At 43.4% G+C, this 23,882-nt stretch overlaps 1 long non-coding RNA gene across 1 annotated transcript in view; it reads right to left on the bottom strand.

Annotated features, from left to right (window-relative positions):
• Positions 1-7,769: 7,769 nt before the first annotated feature.
• LOC141991612 (uncharacterized) overlaps positions 7,770-23,882 on the bottom strand; it is a 35,645-nt gene continuing 19,532 nt past the window's right edge. Inside the window, exon 3 of the long non-coding RNA XR_012640404.1 lies at positions 7,770-8,074. This is a non-coding gene — a long non-coding RNA (uncharacterized LOC141991612). The remainder of the gene's footprint in view (positions 8,075-23,882) is intronic.

The raw sequence follows: 23,882 nt of genomic DNA, 5'->3' as shown, positions 1-23,882 counted from the left end.
CCCATTGCAGGCACAATTTTACAAGTCTCCTGTTCAAATCGCTGGTCAATGCCGGTAATCATTGAGTCGAGGAGTGGGTAAAATGAAGTTATTCTCTCCTGCTCCTCTTTTGTATCAAAGTGATGCTGGGACTCAAACGCGGCATCAATACGAGTGGATGTTTTTCTTTTCTTAACTGGGAGAATCGATATATCATTCTCTACACACATTTTCACACTGTCATTGAAAATAAATTGAAAATATTATGGACCACTTCTCATCACAGCCAAAGAGTTATGCAAGCTTTTCACCCCTCTCATTGCAGTAAGTAAGTTGAGATCTGGAGCTTGAAGAGCCTTACTCATTTTTACCACCATCTGGAGAATAGGGTGCATCATGTGAAGGGCAAAGACGAACTTGAATGAATTTAGTTCATGTATAAGGCCCCTGCCTTTTATTTTAGCATCAGCAAGGCGAGTTGTTTCAATAATCTCTTGTAACGCTTGTAAAATGATGGAGTAGCTTTGTTTTACAGCAGCCACTGCTTCTGCTCTGCATGCCTGTCTTGTGTTTGATAGTGACTTCAAAGTCTTCAACTGGGATCCTACTTCTTGTGAAATCTTCTCCATTACTGCATGTTGCACAGGACTCCTCTCCATGAAGGCATAAAGAGTCTGAATAACATCAAAAAAATCAAACACAGTTCTGTTTTGTTTACTTGAAGTGCATGCATCTACTAGGACGAGGTTCAAACAATGCGCATAGCAGTGTACATAGATTATTTCACTGTTTCTTTCTTTACATTTCATTTGAACTCCTGCAGTACATCCAGACATAGTAGATGCACCATCAAAACAGACAGACATCACTGATGACCAGTCAATTTTAAGAATGCCAAGGACGTCATTTAACTGGTCAAAAATAGACTGAGCATCAACTGTTAATAGTCTCTGAACAGACACAAAATGTTCCACTGGACTATGTTTTTCATTGTCAAAATACCCGCACCACAATGGACATCTGTTCCTGGTGTCCACAGTCAGTAGTGTCATTGGCAATTATTGAGACCATTTTTACATTTAGTGAAGACACAATCTTTTGCTGCACAACATTGTGCAAGGCCACAATTAAATCATTTTGGATGCGATTACTCAGATAGGTATCATTTCGAGGAGATTGTTGCACATGCTTTGCCATTATGGGATCATATTTTTGGAGCATATTGACAAGATTTAGAAATCTTTCTCAAAACTGTCAGCTTTTTCATTGTGACCCCTGAATGGTCTCCCACCTTTCACCAAACACAGAACAATGTCAATCAGTCGCTCCATTACACTTCGGTTATGGCATCATTCTTCTTCTTGTTTACACAGATAAGCCTGCTTGCCCTCATCCAACAATACATCAACAGGTTTCCCTTCATTAAAACTTGACCATGAAGAACAGCTCAACACATGAGATTTTGACAGTTGGTGGTTTTTTAAAACATTCGTTAGCCCTATGCCAGTTTCTGAATCCCTTATCAATAAATGCTGGATTAGCGTGACCTTTGTTTGCTGCATCATTAGAGGAGAAGAAACGGCAGTAAAGGCAAAATATTGTGTCCTTTGATGGGCTACATTCTAACCACCTATACTTTTCATACTAGTCGGACTGAAAACTTCTTTGTTTATTCCCTATCTTACTTCTAGGAAACATGCTCAATCTAAGCTGATAAGGACCTCTAGATAATCGAGACCGGTGTTCTAATCTATTTTTTGGAATATCACAGACCGGGCCATCAGATGGAATGTTTGATGGCTTTGAAAAGGAACTACACTGATCTGAACTAAGAGACAAAGTCTGTTTCTGTTGGTCATTACTCAGTTTATTGCACGCACTGGAACTGGTGGCTGCATTGTCTTCATGCAAGTTCTTAACTGAGGAGTCCGAGGTATTTGCACTACTATCAGCACATTGATTATAATTCAGTTTGTCTGCTCCTTTTCTTATCTTAACAACGAACCGATCCATATTTTAAAATTAAAAGGGGGTATCACATGATTGAATTAAAACGTAAAGCCATGGGCTTGTTATGCTATTTCAGTAGAGTACACGCGGCAGAGATTACAGACACTGTAGACACTGCGCTGGGCACGCCTGATGCGGCCACTTATGTAGGTCAAAGAATTTTCTAGAATAGTAGTTGGAGGGGGAGGGGAGGACCAATGGTAATGCGCCGCCGCAGTAGTGGGGACTGCAAGCAAATGTGGGCTTTCTATACATTTCTACAACATCTATATTATACAATTTGGTGCTTATTGCATAAGACAACAATCCATACTTTAAAACTAAAAGAGCATATCATACAATTAAATTAAACGCAAAGCCACTTTTTTTTTTGAGATATTAGGGCAGGGGTGGGCAAACGTTTTGGCCTGAGGGCCACATCAGGGTTCCAGAACTGTATGGAGGGCCGGGTAGGGAAGGCTGTTCCTCCCCAAACAGCCTGGGCCCCACCCCCTATCCGCTCCCTCCCACTTCCTCCCCCCTGACTGCCCCACGCAGAACCCCTGACCCATCCAACCTCCCCTGCTCCTTGTCCCCTGACCAGCCCCCCCTCCAGGGGTCCCCTGCCCCTAACTGCCCCACCCCCCGGATCTCACCCCCTATCCAACCCCCCCCCACACCCCTTTTAGAATGTGGCCCTACGAACATGGGTGGAGGACTCAGGAGGAGCAAGGGCAACCCCGCAGTTGGAGAGAAGTGGCGGTTTCCCTTTCAAAGCGCTGCTTCTCTCCGGCCGGCTGCGCGGCCGCCCTGTGCTCCTCCCGAGTCCTCCGGCTGGCGTTGGGAGCACTCCCGCCACCCGCACCTCCCACCTGCTCCCCTGAGGCTGCAGGTGAGCCTCCCTTCCTGCTCTCCCCTGCCCCCTCAGTGCAGCCTCCCCCCCGCGGGGTGGCGCCGGTCCTGAGCTGCCAGAGTGCCTGGCCCTGAGGGCCCCTGTTTTTGGGAGGCCCTGTGCCCTGTGCCAGGGCACCCTGTGTTTACTGTGTTTACTGGTAAATCTGCCCCTGAGCCGCGCTGCCTGGCCAGAGCCAGTCACGCCTCCCAGAGCACTGGCTTCAAATAAACTTTTCTGCTTCTCCACCCCGTTGTGATTATTGGGTGAAGCGTACCGGGTAGCGAACCCCCCCCAATCCCGCTGTTGCTCGCCTCTGACACTGGGTGCCGGCAACACTAGCTTGCCAGAAGTCTGGCTCTGCTGCAGGCTAGGCCCCTGATGGACCCTTAGCTCCATGAAACACTCTTCAACCACTTGAGCTAAAGAGGACTCTATATTAGGGCCAACTGTACTTTAATCCTCTTTTCAGGCCAGGCAGGGCTTTTATTATTTTTTTCAGACCATCTATTAGAAAGTTAATTGATTGAAACAATGTTCAGGTACTAACAATACATATAATATGACAGACATTGATCACAATGCCTTTCATCCAAAAGAAATGAAAAGTATTCTACAAATCTTACAATCTGATCCTCCCCCCTCAAAGACTTACCTGATTAGCTTTATACATGCAAGCAGTTCCACTGAAGCCAAAGGACTACTCACAGACTTAACGTTAAGCATATGTGTAAATTTTTGCATGATCAGGGCCTATATAGGTCAGTGTATAGGGATCACTCCACTCACTACTGAAATACAACAGATCTTTATTTATAGCAATATTACACAGCCACTTAGGTCAAAATGAAAAAGAAAAAAAAAAAAGAAAAAGGCAATTGAAATTGCTGGAGGAATTAGGTAGGGCGTGCAAAATTGTCTGTGTTGGAATTTGCCCAGAACACCAAGACCATCATCCCTCTTCTGGCCAAAAATGTCATGGGATTTTTAATAACAATGAATAAACAGGACATTGGCTTTGTGCCGGACCTCAACAGTGAGGGCCTCTGTTGTTGGGAGGCCTGTGTTTACTGGTAAAGGCAGAACAGCTGATGGTGGTGCAGTATATGCTAGGGTAAACTGGGTTTATAATGGGCTACTTCACTTTGGAGAAATTTCAAAGGAAGCAGGAGTGGGAGAAAGACAACAATTTATTCAGGAAATCTGAAAAAAGGAGTGTTATGGGTGAGGTACAAGACTGCGAGAAAGAGATAATCAGGGACACCCAACCTTTTGGTGGATCCATGTCCCATTGAGCCTTAGAATCCTGTAGGCAGAAAACCATTTATTGAATTACACATGAAATTATATCAAAACAACCCATTTAATTAACATGCTGGGTCTCAATATCTGTGCTAATAAAGATGAAAGCACAATAAACATATATACCATTTGTGGTTTTATTAGAAAAGAAAAAAGGTAAATTCTTTTGTAGACAAATTGATAATGAAAGTATTTTGAATCACATTCTCATATAGGTTGTCATTGTTGGATGGACCTGATCATAAAGTTTTAATTCCCTCAAATCGATACCTAAACTTCCAAAATACACAAGTTTCTTGACTGCATTACTTGTCCCATTACAGAGAGGATTTAGATCTGGATCTGAATTTCATCAGAATTCACAGGTGCGATAGGATCCAGTGTTTCAGTTTGGGCCTAGCTCTTCTTTTAAATGGAGAAGGGCCAATCCCAAATAGTTCAGAATTCCCATTCATTTTAGATGCTGGTAAGTGCTGCTTATGTAAACTCCTCCCACATACACAAAGAGCATTCCCTCTATGTATGGCAAAGTTGTGGATGCTTTGCAGAAGTGACTGTTTTACATTTGCTGTGATATTGTGAAATCCCATTGGTTCTAGGATACCCAGAGCAGAGATGATACATTAAAATAAGGTAGGGAAAAAGGAACTGGTCTCTTTTGTATACCAGTCTTTTTAGTAAAGGAAGTGACTACCTGAGGAGATTTGCAATGCTCTAGAATTAGGACCTGTAGTGTACCTGTAGGTATCCCAAGAGCAGTGTCCCATCCCACCATTTACTGTGGTCTGCCCTCTAACCCATTCTCTAACCCACAACGATCTGTTGTCATATTTGTTGTGTTTTCTCTGTAATTTATATTGTAAGTCGAGATAGGTGAAAAACCAAACCCCAGATCTAAACACCTCAGGACTTTGGGGAAGTTCAGTTCTACATCTTTATTTGAACTTAGTGGTGACCCCTAACTTGGTAAAACTTCATATCCAGGCACCCTGGAGCTTTGGGGAAATCTGGATCCAGATGTAGTTCTGAACTCTGCAATTTGGGCCCTCCTCTGATCGTAACTTAGGGACCTTGTTTTATTGATCTACGCATTAAGCACCATAAAGCTGCATAAAAATAATAATAAATACCTTATAAAAATAAGGCTGGCAATGCACAACCTCTTTCTCCTTCCATGCTTGCAACCGACAACCTTGCTTGCCAGAAGCACAAGAAACTTGTAGAGTGCCAGCATGATTTCATACTCAGATTGGTGTATTACATTCTTTTCAATATAAATCCAAAGGACATTCAGGTATAAAGCTTGTTCTTTATGCTCTGTCCATACATGAGGAGAAGTGCTTGGTAAGACCTCATTTAACCTGCATAAGCATCGCCTGTTAAATGATGCACATCCCTTCCCTAAAGGGAGCCATTTATCAACGTTATCTGGTAACGGCTTATTTTTAGCACTTAGTGGAAATATTGCTGTCTGTGGAGTGGGCTATAGCTCCCATTTTCCAGGGGGGTAGAATGCAGATAATCAAAGTCCGGTGGGAGAGGCCCAGCCTGTGGCACTTTCACATGCCCAAAGAAGACTTTTGATTATGCCATTTAGCACTCCAGTTTATGAGGAGTGGAAGGCAAAAATTCAGCCTTTAAAAGTAACAAAAGAGCTATGGAACAAACCCAAACTCTGCTTTAGCTCATGTGTATAGTTTACGTACAAAAAAGGGGGTGTTTACATGGAGATCAGGATAATGCTTGAACTGCAAAGCTAGAATCCTTAAAACCTAAGCTTAGAAGTATGTACCCATTTTATGAATTACTTAATGACACAATTTACTTTGATTTTAAAGACCTGGGGCAGGTGAAATGAGTGGGTCATTATTTGATCTTATTCCTGTGTATCTAATTGCTTTTCAGTCGATTAAATGGCATTGTTTTATTTAGCTGACTTTTTCATACTTGTATATAACTCAGAGCTGGCAGTTCAACTCCTGGAGCAGAGCAGGCTAGTGCCCAAAGCAGCTGTAGAGCAGTGAGCGAAGGAGAAGCAAGCTTTTTTACTATGGAATCTTCCAAAGGATGCTTGCCGAAGAGATATCGCTATTATGGTTCTGCCCTAGGGAGACTTGTACACTCCTGTCTTTGCTTGCGAATGGCAATATTGCAAGTAACAACACAAGCACATCAGAAACAGAATGCTGTTTCGTAGGGTTTTGGGCTTGGATTTTCAAAGGCATCTAAGGGAATTAGGCACACAGCTCCTATTGAAATGCAATGGGAAGTGGATGCCTAATAGCACTGTTCAAACATTTTCTGTCTAAATTTAGGTGGAAAATTAAACATTCCTTAAACACCCCAAAACGGAAACATTGTCAGCAAATGTTTTTGCCTGAAAACCAAAAAGTTTTCAGGTTTTTAATGAAGAGTCAAAATTTTTAGTGGGGAAAAACACATTGTCTAACCAGCTCTTGTGCTTAACTCCTTTAGGCCCATTTGAAGATGCCAGCCTAAAAGTTTGGAGTTGACACTCTGTGTACTTGTCTGTACCTTTTGTGATCTGGCAGAATTTTCCACCCACTTTGCACAGGTGACCTCACAAGATACACGGTCCTGGAAAATCAAGTCATTTGTATTTTATTTCCACTCACCACAAAATCTTTAAAATTGCATGGCTTTTAATAATCTAAATCCCTGTCTTGTGTTCCTCTTTGAGACTTAATTTCTTTGGTAGATAAATGTCTGTCAGAGCGCAAGATGAGCCTTGAGAACTTTTAACAAAATTGATATGAAATATGCTCAGCATTATCAGTGAGCTGGAAAACCTGCTTTGTCTTCTTCCTGGAGAACATGTACATTTTGATTTTCCTTTTAGCTTTCAAAATTATTTCTTGTCTTCTAGTCTTGATGGTTTTACTTTGTCAGCCTGGCTGATGTTACCTGGATGAGAGAAATGGACTTGGGGTGGATGACACCTAGCAAGGAACATGGGAGAGAACTGGAGAAAATTATGGTAATTTTTCATCTCATTGTAAAGACATGACATGGGTATTTGCATATTCTGTCTGGGAAGCAAATGGAGCTATAATCACATGACATGGCAAGAAAGGCTTGAATTGACATGTAAGGTTTAAGATTTTAAGTGTTTATAAAATAACAAATCCCTCCCACAAAGGATGGCTCAAAGGAAAACATCATAGTAAGCAACTTGCTTGATAATTCAAACTTATTCTCACATGATGGAAAAGGACAAAATGCTGCACATGCGACATTTTAATACATACATGTATATATTGTTCACCTTGTAGTGAATTTACATATTGATTTAGTACATTGTCCCCTGAAATAAAAAGCCCCCTCCTGGTGAGATGGTAGAGTGCTGAAAATGCTCCTTTCAGAAGGTAATCCAACACAGGCTGTTCATCTTTGGGCATCAGAATGGAAGGGAAACTCTGAGGTGCAAAGAGACAGAACCACTACAATAACCCCAACAACCATAAAACTAAACTCTTTTCACCCCAAACAGAGTCCTTACAGTCTGCTTGACTTCTTGTGACTCCAGCTGAAGAAGGCTGGAGACTCTAGGTTCTTTACATTTTATAATACAACTGAAACTTTCCCTTCAGCTTGATTTAATGTCTGGACAAACTCCTGGGCATCATACCGGTGGCCCCAATTTAATATAAAATTCTGTTTATGGAGATTCATGGACATGTGCATTACTGCTTTAAAAAGGTTAATAATTTGGCAGAAATCTGTAGAAATCTCCATTAGAATTAGAGATGGACCAGAATAAAAACCATGAATCTGAATAGTTGCAAACTCTGAGGAGTCTTGGATCTTGGTCTGAACTTCGTGGCTCAGGTTCTCCTCTTATTACAGGAGTCTTCCATTGATTCAGAGCCTGATGAAAACCTATGGAAAACACTGAAAAAAGCAGATTTCTTCCATTGAGATTAACAACTAATCTTAATCAGTAGAAGTTTGAGAAACTTTAATATAATAACCTTACCCAATATAATGCCTTTCATCCCACAAGATCTCAAAGTATTTTACCATTTTAATGAAGTGATATACATGGCTCACTTCATTCACTGCTGAACTGCAGCCATCTCTGTGGCAGACTATAAGAACTATTTAATAGTGCCCTGCAACCCTACATAAATGTTTAGGAAAGGAATTGAAGTATATGTTTTCCAGTTGAAATGTCAGGGGAATGTAGGTAGACAGAACATAATTATCTGAACTGCATTGTGACATGGGGATTTTATTACCCTTTCTATTAATGACTGAATTAGTACATCTAGCATACAGTCAGGGCTTAAAATACAACCGGACCTGCACAGTTTCCTGCCTTGCAAAGTGATTTCTACTGAATAAAGCTGGAATTCCCATAAAAAGACATTTTTCCTGAAGGGCAGGTGAAATGTGAAAGCTCCAGGACTGTAGGTGAAATGGGTCAGTGGTCTAGGTCCACTTTTCAGTGTCCATATCACAAAATCACTCATATTACTGGCTTTATTTGGCCCCTTTGTTGGCAGCCTCAGAGAAGCCAAGAAGTAAATGGGCATGGAGATTAACTGCATTTGCACTTGCAGAGGGCTCTCTGGATCACAGTTAAGTTACAGTGAAGCAAAACTACCATTCCTGTACCTGTTGCAAACAGTGTTCAAAGCTGGCACTCTGGCACCTTTCACAAACACTAATCTCTTTTTTAAAGCATATCCCAGAAATGCTACTGGAAACATTCCCAGCCAGCGATCGGAACACAGCTATAGTGCTGGTAATTAAATTAGTTATAACATTCCTTTAAGAGGAAGGGGGTGCATAGGATTCCTTGGGACTGGAATTGGGTAGGGGCACAAGTGGGAGAAAGGTTGTGCTCGGAAGGGAGAGCAAGATAGGAGGGTAGCCGCTGTGTGTGGCAAAGACATTGAGTCATTTGCAAATGGTGTTTTGTATAGTTAAATGAAGGTGTACTTGCGAGGAGTAAGCCTGGGGAAACCCTGATTAGCGAGGGTGCACTCACTGAGAGTAATAGAGTTGTCTCACAGACTCGATAGGTACAGTTCCCCCTAATATAGTAGCAGTGCCCTCAGGAGGAATGCAATATTGAGTCAGTTCCTCACACACATACTGTTACTTACTGCGTTGTTGCTCCCTGCACAGACACATTGGTGTAACACACACGATTCCTCCAAACACCTTTCCCTACTGCAACAACATGCAACTCCACTACATAAAATATATTTGCAAGTACAATGTCCCGAGTCAGCTGAGAGCAGGGTATTATGCAGAAGCTAATGCAGTCTCCTCCGGATGAGTACGATGCTGTGTAACAAGCTGGTATCAGTTGACACAGAGAGGGAAACCAAAGTCATAGGGATGTACAAATGAACAGCCTATGCTACTTAATGATGACACATATCTCCCAGCAGGTGCCAGAGGTAAGTAACCCACTGAACATAGAGCTGAGAGTGCTCATAAAATACAGCCTTTATCTCCTTGCTTCCAGCCCACTTCCAGTGATGTATAATTTAAACAGTATCTGCAGAGACTGGTAGGGCTGGGAGGTGCATTGTGTGCATGTCTTGTGAAATATGGATTCTGCTGCAATAATTTAGATGTGCTATCGTCATGAGAAGGGGAGATCTCCACTGTTGTTAAGAAAACCCCTCAGCTCAGTCAATATGATGTGCTGTCTATGTCACACTTGCTTATTAGCTAGGAAGGGTCAGGTACTCAAAGACTTTCTAAAATTTCTATGTAGACAAACAATCTTCAAATGGGGTTTAATTATTCTTTAACAAGAAGGTGTTCTTTTTAAGTCCATGTGACACTGGCAGACCAGGTGCCAGCTCATGCCAAAGCCCCGGGGCTTACTGAATGCTTACAAATGCATAGCCGGAAGCTAGGCCAATTCACTTGTGTAGCAGTATACAGCAAAGTGATTGTTAAAGGTATGCATGTATTTGGTGTGTAAACTTCATGAAAATGAATGGGATGTTATATGCATTGTTTTCACTTATCTGTATCCCATTATAATGCAGTGGCAAACATTTAGATTGTTTATACCCCTGTAACTAAATAACCCATCAGATGAGAAAGAAGCCTTGTGGAATGCACATGAAGAACTTGAACAGAAAAGTGATAATTTCAAAGCAAGTAGTCCTTGTGTGTGATGACTGGAAGTCAAAGCCTCTAAGTGCATCCCTCACTCTTCATCATCATAGGAAAAGACTGAGTGGAGACGGACCCTGTCAGTTTATTTTCTGTGAGAAGCTGCTATACGTATGGATTCAGGAAAAGGTCCTTCATCTCTGGACTGTTTGACTTCTTATAGGGAAGAGTACCAGATGCAAAGCAGAGATCCACAGAAACAATCTGGGTACCTTGAAAAGACTTTTGGGAAACTGGCAGTTTATTACATCATTGCCACCAGTTGGAATTACAAACTGTGACTCTCCTGTATATATATATTACCTTATTTAACCTCTCAATAACTCTAATTTCCTTTTCTTAGCTAATAAACCTTTAGTTAGTTTACAATAGAATTAGCTACTTGGGTGTAAGATCCAGGATACCAATTGATCTGGGGTAAGTGACTGGTTTCTTGGGACTGGGAGCAACCTGAATGTGGTGTGAATTTTGGCGTACGTGACCTTTTACCACAAAGTCCAGTTTGTCTGGCAAGTTAGACATTCTGAGGTAATGGTGGGCAACACTAGACAGCGATGGGCAACACTAGACAGTCTAAGGCAGTGGTGGGCAGGGCGGGCTCCAGGCACCAGCAAAACAAGCAGGTGCTTGGGGCAGCACATTTCTAGGGGCGGCATTCCGGCGCCGGCCATGCCACCCCTAGAAATGTGCCCCCGCTGCCCCAGCTCACCTCCACTCCGCCTCCGCCTGCTCGCCTGAGTGCGCCGCTGCCGCTCCGTTTCTCCCCCCCTCCCAGGCTTGCCGCACGCCAAACAGCTGTTTCACGCGGCAAGCCTGGGAGAGAGGCAGGGAGGGAGGAGAAGCCAAGCGGCGGCGTGCTCGGGGGAGGCAGTGGCGGTAGAGCGGAGGTGAGCTGGGGTGGGGAGCAGTTCCTCTACCCCACCCATTACTTCCTGCGCTCCCCCCCGCCCTAGCTCACCTTGCCCTGCCTGCTCCCCTGAACGCGCTGCCTCTCCCTCGCCTGAGAGGGACGGGTGAGAAGTGGAGCAGCAGCGTGTTCAGGGGAGCAGGCAGAGCGGAGGTGAGTTAGGGCAGGGGGCTGCGGGGGGAGGAAGCCGCAGGAAGCAATGGGGGGAATGCGGCATGCCCAGGGGAGGAGGCGGGGCCAGGGATTTGGGGAAGGGGTTGGGAAGGGGCGGAGTTGGGGTGGAGTCGGGGGCGGGGGGGCATACAAAAAAGCGGGGGCAGCCACAAATTTTTTTGCTGGGGGGTGCAAAAAATCCCAGAGCTGGCCCTGGTGGTGGGCAAAATAGTCTAAGGCAGTGGTGGGCAACCTACGGCTCGCGGGCTGCAGGCTGCCCACCACTGGTCTAAGGGAACTGTCTGTGACTCCATGGTAAGACTGTTAGGAGTTCACATTTGTTACAGGCTTGGTGAAATCTAATTATAGAACACACCACCATTTTGAGATGTCTACCATTTTTTCTGACAGTCTGTCCTGAGGTAGGCACTCATGGTTGTGAGCTACTCCAGATAGTGTGACAATAGGTATTTATATTTCTAAATATAAGCATGATTTTGTTGTGCTAGGTCACAGCCATCTTGACATGCGATATCATGTGGCATGCCCTGAAGTAGGCTGATGTGCAAAAAGGTAGTAGTAAAGAATGTGACCAACAGATCAAAATTAGCCTTTGCTGCATGTTTGTCAGTTTCTCACATAAAGACCTATGTGCTTTCTTCCACATGGCCCTTTATACATAGTAGGGCCTCCCTGAGTGTCCACAAGACAGCTATCCTGACCCCACTGAAGTCTCTCTGCTGTGCTGCCACCAGTGATTTGTATATATAAATTATCTGTTGTTGTTCCCCTTCCCCTAGCCTCCATCTGCTCTTAGTCAGTGAGCTCCTTGTAGGGGCTGTCCTTCTTATTCAGAATGCACCTAGCACAACATGAATGCTATTAAGTAAATAACCACATTCTTGATGAAAGGGAATGGAGGAATGGGGGCAAGGGGACAGGCTCTGCAGATGAGGGAAACTTCACCAGAAGAGGAAGATGTTGGGGAGAAACAAGAGCTCATTATACTTTCTAAGGATAAAGTCACACATGAAAATATGAATGAATATAACTCTTTGTTATGTTTTGGCTTTGTTCTTCAAAGACATCTCGGCTTATCAAAATGAGAACAGTGGTGTGCATACGAGACAGTGCTGCAAGTCAAAGAAGCACCAGTTTATGATAAAGTAAATCCAATTTATGGAGATGTTTTAGGTGCATTGAGATAAATCATATTATTGTAGTTTATCAACAGAAGGATATACAGTGTAACAGGCTTACAACTGGCAGCAAAATTGAAAAAGTTCCTATTATCTGTAGAGAATCCATTATTTTGTGTCAGCTTTGGAAAGGGCAGAGAGATATGTGCACTGAATACCAAAATGAAGTAAAAGGAGCAGAGCAAAATATTTAAATGGGGAATAGCTGATGGAGTTCAATCAAGCAAATGATCTTTCAGTTGGTTGCCATGATTTCTAAGGCTTGTATTTGTAATGGAAATGGAGGTAGTGGGTATGTTCGCCTCTTGCCTTTGAATGCGTTGATTTCCATTTTGCTGAGGTCACACATGAAATGAATTCAGGGATATTGGATCAGTTAGTGTAAGCCACAGTACCTCTGTTTACTTCAGTGATGCTACGCCCAGTTACAACAGTTGAACAACTGGCCCCCTTCTATTTCGTCCATTTATACGCATCAAAACTCATGAAACAGAGTTTTGTGTTACACACTGAAAATCTTATTTGTAATGGATCAAAACATCACTTCCCATAACCATCTGGGTTTTCCCATGTGATTTTCCATCCAAATACATTCTGTCCCAAAGTGGAATGGTAAATAGCTTGCTGGCTCTTTGATCTATGGTTTACTTACAAGTTAAGATTTTGGTTATGTGACTCCACCGATGAGTAACTAAGAAAGCAGCATAGTTAAATGCCATCTCTAACTATACTTTAATTGATTTTTAGCTGTCTTGCTTCTTGGTACCAGATTGGTTAAAAAGCAAACAGTATGTCATACTGGTATCTGTAAAATTTATACACAGAATTAGACAAGACCAAATGTCAACATATTGGAGAACATAATGAGTTGTTTGGGACACAAACAACTGTTCTAAAATCTATTTATATATCTCTGTTTAAGATTTTATTGTTCTATGTCTAGGAAAAGAAGGTTAAAATTATAAATGACATAGTGGATTACAAAAGAAGTAGTGTCATCTGATTACCCCATGTGATATGGCAATTACATATCTTAGAGCACTTTTCATATGTAATAATCAAGTGATGGATGAGATCCACACAGATATCATGCCCATTCTAGTCAGAACTGGTAAACATGATAATTTGATCCTTTAAAGCAGAACAAGTTGATTGGAACAGAATACGTATTGATAAGATATTCATGCTAAGCAGAAAGGGAGAAAGGACTAATTAAAAGCATTCAGTACTTACGAGGTCTGTAAAATTCATCTTGCAATTGACCAGGGACTGGATGTCCTAGAGAAAGGGCAGTGGGATAAGAAGTCTTTTGTCCCACATTATTTTTTCGTATCTGACACAAGTGAATAGGGATCTGATGGCTGTTCAACGGTTTATGTGAAATGAAATGCTAATCTCAGTTCAGTTCCTAGTGGACAGGCATCAACATTAAAACCTCCACCCTTATTGGCATTCTGCCAAAATCAGCCGAGAAGCTAAACACTGAAATAGGCATTGGATATGAACAACCCACAAACCCCTAGAGGTGGTCCCTCCAGAAAAGAATTGAGGCTCATTGGTGATGCAGTCCAGGGAACACTTGTACATGTTCTCTGGATATAGGGCTTGAGTTTCCAGGGCTGTCAATTTGGATCCTTTTACTAGCATTATTTTCACTTGTTAAAACTATCTGTAAGCCAAAAAAGCTTTCCAGCACCAAGGCCAGCATCTTCTCCCAGGCAGTGTGAACATTAAAAAGGAAATGAGTAAGTAAATACCGGTGTCAGCTAGTTAGGCCCTTGCCAAAATATGCTTTCAGTCTTCAGAGCATGCAGAGCATACATTATTGAAAAGCTTTGTTTCTGTATGTTCTTCCAAGTTAGCAGTGATGCAAATTTAAAATTTAGAAGCTACTGCTAGGGCCCTGGACAAGAAGACTGTGAGGAAAGGGAGTGTCCCCCCCATACCCTCTTTTTGGAAAGTACAGTATTGAGCTATTTTTCTTTATATGACCATCCTCTCATTTATCTGCCTTCCTTGGCCAGCATACAAGGGGAAGTTATATTTGTGAATCATCCTTGCAAATAAATATATGTATGCCAGGTAGCATTAGCAGCTATAAATGAGTATTAACTCCCTCCATATTATAAGATGATGCAATAATTTATCTCCCTTCCTGTAGGTGGTCATTGAGCATCTAGTTTCCTCCTCACAAGCCAGGGCCACAGGAATTCAGAGCTCAGTAGTACTTTTTTGCTTTTCAGTAGTTTTTGTTCCAAGAGCCAGTACTGAATGTGGAGTTGGGAAAACAGCTTGAACAACCATGCAGTAATCTTCCTAGATAGATGAAAGGATCCCTGCATTCCATGTGTTTTTTTTAATCACTCACCTGGGATCAAGGATTGCATTTTAAACATTCAGGCTGTTTGTAAGGAGAAATGGGAAATGATAGGAGGCATCTTATTTGATTATTTCTTGGCCGAGTGCACATTGACTCAAATTCATCTCTGGGGTGAGTTCACTGAAGTCAAAGGAGTGATGCCAGGGATACATCTGGCCCTCTCTCACCATTCTTATCATATGGGGCTGGATTGTAACCCTACCCCTTTCTGGGGCTGAACTGAAGGATGTAGCTACACTGCCCGGCAGGAGGGCAGGAACCAGATTAGGATATGGGTCTACATTAAAACACTGCATTGGCGCAGCTGCACTCAGTGTGTGTGGGTTTCTTTGCCTCAGGCATTCCCAGTTACCTAAGTTTAGCCAGCTGGAGTAAACAGTAGAAGGCTTTTTGTTTTTACAGATCTTTATCCAATTTTATTTTCAATTATTAGTTAATATCAGTCTGAAGCCTCCAAAAATACAAGTATAAATTTTATTGGGAAAGGCTTTTTTAAAGTTAAACTGTCAGTCTGTTTTCTTTAAATTTTGTTAAATGTCTAGCTAGTAAGGCTATAAACCAGGACATATATTTGTAATAAACACAATACAATACACACCACATTTTTCAAGATTGATTGGATTATATAATTCTCACACTTCAAATGGAGGAAGAATAAAAAAGAGCCACAACAGTTTGATTAAGAAGAGATGGATCAATTCCAGACATCTACTAATATCCCATGACCTGATGTTTAAGCACCTAATTACATGTTCAGTTTTTGACACACGAAGAGCAAAACTCAAGAAACAGGAAGCGAATTGCCCCAGCATCACTACGATTTCTTTTCTGAATGCTCTCTCACTTGACTGCTCAAGGTCTGGTTGTCTGGATGTGTACCTGAGACAGCCACATTTAAACACTGTCTCCCAGTACACCTGAGAAGACAGACAAGTGAAATATTAAACAGCTACAGAATCCAAAAGCAAAGCAGCTGTTCAGTTAGCTCTTTTTTTTTTTTTTAGCTCTGCTTGTAGGACAAAACTGATGAGAATGTCTGATGACTATGCGGGGGAGCGGGGAGAAGAGAAAAAAAAAGAAACCTGTCCAACAACAGCACAGCTAAAGGCCCAATTTATTTGTGTAGTAAAATACAGGCAAAACTGCTGTTAATATAGAAAGTCTTGGCTGATCTATCACCAGGGGACAAGCTGCTGTTCTGGCACCATGAGTGCCTTTCAAACTAAAGTAGAGCTTCATATCAAACCGCCAGACTGGCACCTGCCTTTTGCTTTTTGTCAAGTGAGCATTCATCACCATCCTTATCACACACCAACATCTGACACACTGGAGAGGAGCAGTCTCTTTTTTTAAAAGGGACTGAGCTGCTTTACAAGACCATCACCCCCTCTCCCTCTCACTAGTGAGTGGAATGCAAAGTTTATTGTATTATGGAAATACATAGGGACGTGGGACGTGATCGTTCCCCTCTATTTGACATTGGTGAGGCCTCATCTGGAGTACTTTGTCCAGTTTTGGGCCCCACACTACAAGAAGGATGTGGAAAAATTGGAAAGAGTCCAGCGGAGGGCAACAAAAATGATTAGGGGACTGGAACACATGACTTATGAGGAGAGGCTGAGGGAACTGGGGATGTTTAGTCTACGGAAGAGAAGAATGAGGGGGGATTTGATAGCTGCTTTCAACTACCTGAAAGGGGGTTCCAAAGAGGATGGCTCTAGACTGTTCTCAGTGGTAGCAGATGACAGAACAAGGAGTAATGGTCTCAAGTTGCAGTGGGGGAGATTTAGGTTGGATATTAGGAAAACCTTTTTCACTAGGAGGGTGGTGAAACACTGGAATGCGTTACCTAGGGAGGTGGTGGAATCTCCTTCCTTAGAAGTTTTTAAGGTCAGGCTTGACAAAGCCCTGGCTGGGGTGATTTAATTGGGGATCGGTCCTGCTTTGAGCAGGTGGTTGGACTAGATGACCTCCTGAGGTCCCTTCCAACCCTGATATTCTATGATTCTATGAAATAGGGAAGGGTAAAACAAAACGAAACCCAGAGCAGCATTTCCTTGCCAGTTTGGCTAAGTGATCATATGGTGGAGTTGTACAGCTGGCTGAGATCAAGGCTTATTGTCGCATTGAGCTTGATGGTTCAAGAGGAAATCTTTACAAGGCTTCTCAGCCAGAGAAGATCAAGTCTTTGAGATTCTCACAACCTACTTTTTTGTTGTCCTGTTTTACCCTAGTTGAGTATATGACATTAAGACTCAGACCCACATGCATAACCACACTTAGTTCCACTAAGCAAGAGAGGGGGCTGCCAGGGAACATGTTTTTGGTTTCTGCTTCTGGAGTGATTCCATGTCAGCCCTGGATGCTGCTGTAAGTCACCGGGGCTGGTTCTGGCTCCCAAGGGACTGTCTACCAGGTGGAGATTGCCAGGGCACACTATATTCCAGACAGGATCACTCCACACCCAACATGCTTCCTAAACCATGGGTTACAGGTGATGTAAGAACCGGTTAGGAATCCCTCCACACCAGGGTAATCCCCAGCTGGGGAAGTGGCTGCTTTCTGGCCTCTTTATGTTACCTAACTGATGCAAAGTGGGTGGGCCATGCCAGAGAACCCATTCTTCTCTCTTCTGGCTGATCTCTAAAGGAATAAGCATGAAAACAACCCATCAAGCATGGGATAGTTCATGACCCTGTCACTGGAGGCCAGGCCAGCCTCAATCTGTGAGGAATCTACTTTAAAAACAATATCAGAACCAAAGAGCAGTCAGCATTTATGGCAATGGGGTGAAGCATGTTTTAGGGAGCCGGCCTATCAGCCCCTCTGCTGCTGACATTGTGGGTAGGTGCACTGTCACATGCAGAAGGGGCATCAAGCTTAAAGACAGCTTTCTAGCTTAGCCTTCTTCTTCTGGAGCACTCTGGTGGCTCTCTCCAGGATCTGTAACAGCTGTCATGGAGCTGTCACCTGCAGGCCATGGAAGGTTCATGGCCTCTTGGAAGAGGAGGGCAAGGTGAAGGGGGTCCCAGCACAGATGGGGAGATGCTGATGTTGCTGGGTGATCACTGCAGTGGCAGACATTCTGCATCAAGAGAGCTTTTAAAGCGATGGCATCGGACATCTTGTTTCAGTATGTAGCTACTTAACATCTTAAACCCAAAGTGTTTCCAGCTCTTTGCTATGCACTGTTCCAGTTAAACATTTACGTCGGCTGCTCCTTCTTAGTCCCGACAGGCTGTTCCACTTTTTTAAACAGGACACCCTGGGAGTGCTTGAAAAGACTGGATGGCCACCACCTGAAGTCAAGTCTAGCTCTGCACTTCTGTGGAGAAGTGAATGGCTCTCTCCCCTTTCCTTATCACCCCTCCTCTCCCAGGGCTTTATGCTAAAACACAATTACATGCAGTATTTAACAACAGAGCTGATAATTTATGCGCTACTTGAATAGAAAATGTGAAGGATAATAGGGATGAATATCAATGCATTCACAGATGACATGGACTCATTTCCTCACTTACAAATGCTTTTTGGTTGTGCTCAGGAATGAGTTGCATGAGCTAATTCCTCAGTGCATTATCTCAAAAATCCTGGGGCGGGGGTAGGGGGGACCAGACTTTGCATAAAAGCTTTGATTGCTGGGGATTCATTTCAAGGACATGAAAATCTCTTGATTGGGAAGTGGTTGGAAACTGTCTGGTTTCACTGAAACTGAGGTTTAGGCCTAGCTTTCAGATAACAACACATTCCCATCTGACTGAGATTTATGTGCTGCTCAAAGCATTTTCTTATGACTTATCTACAATAATTACAGGTGAAAGCACCTACAGAACAAAACAAGAACCGTCATTGTCAGTTTTCTATTAAACAAGGAGGCTCAGTGATCTAAAAATTACGATAGACTGCTATTCTAGTAGACACTGTCATTTCTGAAGGAATGACAGCTTGGGCAATTCATATCCCTTTGTTAAAATCTCAAACGTAGCTTTATTGTCATCCTCTTGTATTAAGCCTGTAATTTCCCCTGAGATAACTATAGTGTAAGGAACAGACTGAAATCTGAATGAACTATATATGAGTTCTTAAGGAAAAACCTCAATGAACAAACATACTGGCCTAGGATTCCTCTCTGATCGCAGATCTCATGCTTATAGAGAGGTCTCATCAAAATTTCAAGTTCAGAACTGTGCCCCCTTTGCCTTTGTTTCTGAATGGAGAGCTCTCTCTGATGCTCCTCTGGCTTTCACAGGCTACTCCACTACTCCTCGGGCTCTCAGACGTTGTACCAACCCTCTTTGAAATTAGAAGACCAGCAAAGTATCAAAGAGAAGCAGTGCATAACTAGCATCAGAGGTTTCTTTCCAACTTCCTGTGAAGCACTGAGTCTGAGACGCTGCCCATGGTAGAATGCCAGAGTTGATGGATCCTTTATACTAACTGCTATGGGCCAGATCTCCCAGTATGTACATGTAAGGGGACTGTTGCCCCTTAATAACATTCAGTTTTAGTTGCTAGCTCCCAGTACTAAAAGGGGGAAGGGTCGATGGGGAATCAGGACCCTGAGACTGACAGTTCCTTGGAACAATGGGGAGAGGCCAATGCTCCAGGTCAGCCTGAATGACAGGGTGGGCAGGCTAATCAGGGAGTCAGGAGGCCAGGGAGATCCCGTCCTCCATGTGAGCTGGAATTGCCTGGGTCAGACAGAGTGGGGCCAAGCTAAGGAGAAAGCAGGGTCCCAAGTTGAGCTGGGGAGCAGAGCTGTGCCAGATCCAGAGGGACCAGAAAAGCAGCCCAGAGAGAGCAGACCCTGTCCTGGGAGCAGAGCTACAGCAACCAGAGTCAGAGGGGCCAGAAAAGCAGCCCACGAAGCAGGTCAGTGCTGGGAGCAGAGTCACAGAAGCAGCCTGCAGAGCAGACCTGTCCTGGGAGCAGAGCTGTAGCAACCAGAGCCAGAGGGGCCAGAGAAGCAGCCCAGGGAGCCGGAGGCAGAGCAGCAGCAGTGCTGAGACAGAGTGGTGGAGCTGGAGCAGTCCGGAGCTGGGTGCGGTGAGCAGCTGGGGAGAGCGAGGGGGACCCTGGGCAGCGGGCCCAGCACAGGGAGACTCCTCAGCCAAGAGGCTCTGCAGGCCAGGCTTGGATTGTAACCCCAACAGGGCGGGGGCAACACTGGGAAGAAGTGTCCTACCACTTAGCGCCTGAGAACATGTGGCCACCACCAGAGCAAGTGTCCAACCCACAGCATCCCTACAGAACAGTCAGGGCCTGAGAAAGCGGCCTGGGACTTACAAGGAACAGACTGTGAACTGCCCTGACATTCCAGAGACACTGTTTGTGATGTTCCCTGCCACAGAGCGGGTTGATGTGTTTCCTTTAAGCTTTCCCATTTTTCCTTATTCTTTTTAAAATTAATTGTTGATTAAATAACTTGCATTTGCTTTAAATTGTATGTAATGGTCAGTGGATCAGAGAAGTACCCAGTGCAGAGAGAGTACCCTGGAGTGGGGACACCATAGCCCCTGTCCTAGGTGATCACAGGGTTGGGGGTCGAGCCCCCCAGGAATCCTGGGCCCAGCCTTGTTGGGGTTACGAGGACTCTGCCAGACAGGAGAGTGGAAGGGGAGTCCTCAAGGGCAGGGAGGCCACTGGGTAAAGGAAGTGCGAGCGAGGACTCAGATCCTTTCGCTAGTCCACTTAACCGGGATAGTACAGAAGCCAGGAAAGTTCCCCACAATAGAGGGACTATTCCCCCGCTTACATACAGACCTTTGCACTGTCCTGCTAGGGTAACCTGAGCATACAGATGTCAGTCAGTCAGGGAGGATCACCTCAGTCCATGGATGATCCTCTGATGACACCACAGAATCTTATGTCACTTGGCCTCCCAGCTGTCAGCAGAGCAGGGAAATGGGATTCATGGTCAGGGGAGATGGGGAAGTCCCTGCACTACATCAATCCTGGTTTGTGTTTTTGTCATTGCCGTAGTCACTGAAGCCACATGTAAGTTAAAGCAGCCCTCAGGCTGTTCTAGTACAGTGAAGGGAGAACCAGCTCCGCACAGAGCAGGTGTATGATCAAGGAAGTGGGAAGATGACCTTTAAGCTATCTTTACATCCTTCCATTCATTTGTGCCCTGCAAACTTTGTCTGCACTGCATGATTTGGCTTAATTCTCTTATATGTTGCATGCCCCTTTGTGGCTTCTTTATCCGTTTAGTAGGCCTTTGGATCCTCTGCTACACTTCAGGGCCCCCAGTAGCCCTGCTTCTTTCTTCCAAGTTCCATTCTGAACTCTGATACTATGCAATACTCCCCTGTGCTTCCTTTTACCATGTGGGACTGGCAGCAGTAGTGCTGAATTAGTGAGAGAGGTGTTCCTAAGGTATTTATGACTCAACCAGATGCAGGCTCTTTACACGGGACTGCAAGCCCAATTGTGCAGTCTCAAGGAATTCAGATAAGACTCCATAGATTTAGGTGCACATCTAGACTGAACTGCAAAATCATTTTAGGTTTACCTATCGCTGGTTTGATGGATCCCTAATCTTGCATGGAAAGTGGAATAAAATGAACAACTATCAGTAGATTGATTTCAAAGGCAGAATCAATCCTTTTATTCTGAGAGATCCCTAGACTTATTCCATAGCTTCTCATTTTCACTGACTTTCTCTCTTCCCAGGACAAATTCACTGATTGTGAGATGACATTAATTTAGCTCAGAATTTCCTGACTGGTCTATGGCTATCATAAAGTGCTAAAATCTTGGGTTAAAGATAAAACCCAAAGAGAAACAGTATTACTGGTGCCCCACTAATGATCTCACAGAACTATTTTCCTTGGACATGCTTGCTGGGCCTTCTGCCTGGTTCCTCAGCTAGGGCTGAGGTCTCATATAGGGCCAGATTCTCATTCCCTTGCTTCTGCTTAGTAGCACTTTATCGCATGAGAGTCCACGGGGCTCATCATAACTCCATGGGAGTATTTCTTTGTGAGGAAGGGTATCAGAACCTTGCCCAGAGTTACTTGTCTGGGCACCAAAGTTTCACAAGTAGTTCATATCTGAATTAGATTCGTGTGTTTTAAATCCAACATTCATAGGGTCAAAATTCCAAGAAATAAAATCCTATTTGGACTCCAATACATAGCTCAGTTCTATAAATAATACTTGGATTCTGAAGGTGCACCAATGATGTAGGAAAGACAGGGTAACTATTCTTCACTCAGCAATAGCACCCAACACTTTTTAGAATGTACAATGAGCTTTTTAATTTTCTCTGTGAAGGCCACTGGATGCAGGAAGAAGGAATCTCTCTTTAACGTCTCAGCCAAGGGGAGCATAACAACCCCATCTCCAATACTGTACTGCAGGGTCAGCAGCTAAAGTCTGTTTGGGACTTGAACCTCCAGGTCCTCTCCTTGTGGAAAAGTCCGGGAGAACAAGGTTGGGGGGTGGGAGGGGGGAATTTCCAAAGGCACAAAGTGTCATTAAGCACCCAACTCCCATTGAAAGGCAATGGAGCTGGATACTTAACTCCCACTTGTACTTTTGAAAGTCTCCCTCTAACTTTCCTAAAGGCTTTTTTTAAACTCTCCTATTGAGTTTAATAGACAATTATATCCCTGTTATAGAATAAGATATCTGAAAATAGAAACCTATCGAAAGTGTATCCTACTATCCTACAAAGGTATTTTAGAAAAATTTATGTGGAACCTTACAGTTTAATCCTTGTCATAGTTTGGGGTTATTTCAGAAGGAAAAGGATAGAATGCTATTATCTGATCCAGACTATCCCATAAAACAATGGTAAGTGATCAGATAATGTTTGGTTTTAGTTTTCACTGTCTTGTTATTGGGCGATTTCTACTGAAGGTGCACGCATAACGATCACTGTACCAGGAATCCTCTGCTTGTTATAAGACTTTGGAGAGGTGCCTGTGAACATTACAGATTAGACAAGGCCCAACTCAAAAACAGTTCCTCTGCCCTTGAGGCACACCTGCCCTTGAGGCACACCTGAACCAAACATTTCTCATGTTAGAAAAAGTTCATTTAATTTACTGCAACATACATCCTATTATTTTCAATTTACATGCTCCTTTGTGCCCATTTTAGTTCTGGATGGGACCCTAAAATACCACAACAAAGGCTTCACACACACACACACACACACACACACACACACACACACACACACACACACACACACACACACTGGGCCAAGTTCTCCGTTAGTGTGCCTTCAATAATGTTTTGCCCATTTATACTAATAGAGAATTTGGCCCTGTATTTTCAACCAGTGCAGGAGCAGCAATCTGAGCAATCTACATGAGATCTCCAGTCCAATTTTGCAGATGAAGGAAGTTTAAAGAAATATCCAAGGTGAAACCTTAGCTCCACTGAAGTTAAAGGGAGTTTTGTCATTGACTTCAATGGGGCCAGGATTTCACCCCCAGATTTTAGGCTACTGATCTGAATCAAAGCAAACCGTGAATCTGTTTGAGATTCACCATTCACTAGGAAATACAAGTTTGTGTTCGTCTCATCCATGCCTCTTACAAAATCGTAGTTACGCAGGTACAGGTTTAAAATCCTATTCTGTAAATACTTTAAGCAAGATATGCTGGAATTTAAAACAAAGTAGCTGAGAAATCATGCAAAACACCAGTGTCTTCTCTCATTTTCCAGCTGCTGTATAAGCCATCAGGCAAATGAAACAAACCACGAAGGGTTAAACAGAAATGAACCACGTCTCATAAGCACCCCAACAAGCAGTCATCTTCCAGGCTCTATATGCAGCCAATTATCTGATTCACCTTCCTGTTCAGGTGCAAGCTGCTTTGATCCAGTTTTTAACAGCTTTACTGTTGCTGTCAGTAGCATGCTTGTAAAGCAAGTGACCCCAGAACCAGCTATGGACAA

The sequence above is a fragment of the Natator depressus genome, chromosome 7 (assembly GCF_965152275.1).
Source record: "Natator depressus isolate rNatDep1 chromosome 7, rNatDep2.hap1, whole genome shotgun sequence".
Classification (NCBI taxonomy): domain Eukaryota; kingdom Metazoa; phylum Chordata; order Testudines; family Cheloniidae; genus Natator; species Natator depressus.
The sequence above is the reverse complement of the archived record's forward strand: the minus strand, read 5'-3'. Positions and strand labels throughout refer to the sequence as shown.